Source organism: Hydra vulgaris, chromosome 01 (genome assembly GCF_038396675.1).
Source record: "Hydra vulgaris chromosome 01, alternate assembly HydraT2T_AEP".
Classification (NCBI taxonomy): Eukaryota; Metazoa; Cnidaria; class Hydrozoa; order Anthoathecata; family Hydridae; genus Hydra; species Hydra vulgaris.
Window position 1 is genome coordinate 57,887,501 of NC_088920.1, and position 2,997 is coordinate 57,890,497.

Consider the following 2,997-nt stretch of genomic DNA (forward strand, 5'->3'; position numbering starts at 1 on the left):
ACTTCATTTTTAACAATTATAACAAATGGAGCTTTGATATAAGAAATGAAGTCTTTTTTTACCCAAAGAGCCTAAATTTAATATGCACGTATTTAAGGATTCAACACATGTGGCGACCTTCATTAGGTTAAAAATAAGGTTATTGCATAAATAATTAAATCCCAGCATTGACACAAGTCATTACCAAAAAATAAAAAGAATAATATTTTTGACAATATAAATATATAAATACAATCTAGAAAAAACATTATTTTTTAGTTCGTTTTAATATGTCGCCAATGGCACCCTTGATATAGCTTGCATCATAACCATTTTTGTCACCAACAATAGTATTTAACGAAATAACGTTTATCACAAAATTGTCTGTCAATCATATGGCGTGTTTAGGAAAGTCAAAAATAAACAATTCAATTCAAAAGCTAAGTAAAGAAACCTATTGAAACAAAACTCTACCTTCACTAATTTTCCTTAACTTTACAACACATTTACAACTTTTCCTATTATCATTATCATCATCATCATCATTGTTATTATCATCATCATCGTCATCATCATCATCGTCAATTATTTTAAAACAATAAGAAGCAACAGGTTACAAAAAAAAGGCTACTTTCTCTTTTTTCTTTAAATTTCAAATTGTTCAAATTTAAATTCATTCCACATGTTTTACAATGTTCCTGTTCTCTTTCTTGAATCTGTGAATCTTTCTAGAAACTGTTCCTGATTTTTAAACTAGAGTTTAATTAAAAGGTTTCACTTTTAACTTGCAAAATCAAATCGTCATTGATTTGATTTATAGGTAAAATTAGTTTTTTATCGGTTAAAAATATTTTGGTTTAAAACTTTTGATTTTAGATTGCAAAGGCGCCTGCAATTACTTTTCTACATGTATAAATACAATTCCACATGTATAAAAAACAAATGCCAATGTCTGGATAACTACTATTTGATAAATGTGATTTGCACAGGTTTATAAAAGTTTTTTATTTGTTTTTATAGACTTTTTTTTGTTTATTTTTCAATTATTTTAGGGTAGCTTTTTTACAAACTCTTTTATGTTTTTTAATTTTAACATAGTTATTAACACACGCATTGGTGCTATTTTTTAATGACTATAATGTTTAAAGGTGCTATTTTTTAAAGACTTTTTTTTAAAATTTAAACTTTTTGAGAAAAATAATCAAAGTTATATTGTAATAAATGATCTTTGTATGCTTGCTAATACCCAGACAAGGACTATTTCAGTCTATATAATGTTCTGAATTTGGACAATGTTCTAAATGTTGTATATTAAAGTGTTTGTTAAAATTTACAGAACTTTTCTTTTGTTTGATATCAAAAAATTATGAGTTTAATAAGAGTTAACATACACCATGAAATAAAAAGTATATTTAGTTGTTTTTTTTTATCTTTTAAAGTTCTAAAAATTCTCTTTTAAAAGAAGTTTTAGCAGTTTTAAAATGTGTAGAGTAAATGTTCTTAAATCTTTCTATATATCGCAAAATTAGAGGTGTCTTTTCAATTTAAGATGTGTTAAAATTATAGACTTTTTTACTTTTTTTAACTTAGTGCAACAACTTGTGTGAGGGCTCATGCAAAAATGAAAAGTAACTTTTCTTGTTTTTTAACAATTTAAGCCTAAAGCAGCCTGTTGAAAAAATATGTCCCAAATTATTTAAAAAAAAATTAATTTTGCTTTGTAAACTTAAAAGTTAATGTAAACAGTTAAAATAAATAATAAAACTTTATACTCTAAAGGTTAAATGTAATCCCAAAATTAGTTTTTAAAAAAATTATAAAATATTAGAAGACCTTACTTTCTTTTATAAATATATATTCATGTTTTACAAAAGTAACACTTTATTTATCTTAAAATTATATGACTCATAATAGTTTTATATATATATCCATAACAACGTTGTGATCATGACTAATTTTATTCTTAGCTCAGCCCACCTGTAGTACTTTATAACTGGAAACATTTTTTTTTATAACTTATATACATTGTCGAATCTAATGCTAAGAAGAGATTTTAAGTTCATTTTAAATTTAATTCTTTTCGATTCATAATATTTGCATTACTAGTTCTGTTTTCATTAGAATTTTTGAGGACAAGTTTTCTAATCAGTTCTTGGCCTTGGGTGGTAATATATTGGTATGGGGCTCTATGTCATGGAATGGCGTTGGAAATCTTGAATTCATTAAAGATACAATAAATTCATTATATATGTACATTGAAATTTTAAATAATAATTTGACTTTATCAGCGCAAAAATTGAGATTAAGTAGAAATTTTAAGTTTCAACATGACAATTATCCAAAACATAAGTCAAAAAAAAAACATAGTTTTTAAAAATCAAATCCATAAATGTTCTTGAGTGGCCAGCACAAAGTCCAGTTATAAATCCTATCGAAATTTTATGGTTGATTTTAGATAAACAAATAGGTAATCGTCACTTGAAGCAAAAGGAAGAATAAGAAACTGGTGTTACAAAGGCTTGGGATTAAATAAGCTCTGATAATAATTAAAAATTATTTTAATCACGCAAAATTTTAATTCAACCATAAGTCTTAATAATTTATTTATGTTATGTGTCCCATTATTTTTTTCCGGAGAATTTAGTAAAAACATTGATATGTGAACTTATTAAGTATGATTTTTGAAAAATTTTTAAAATATTCTCGAATGCAGTTTTTTTTATAAAAATGATATTAACAACTATCTTAAAAAGATGATTTACTAAATAAAAAGTTATTTTTTTAATGAACAAACTGACAATTTTAATTAAAATTCACCATTTAAAATGGTTGTCCCATTATTTTTTTCAACACTGTATAAGCTAATTAAGTAAATTAGGTAAGTTTCAAATAAGCTAAAGAATTACAAATAAAAACTTAACAACAAACTTTTTATTAATGCTTATTTCGTAATAATAATTATTGAATACTCTTATTAATACTATCGTCAACAAGATGTTTTGTATTTTATAATCCCCT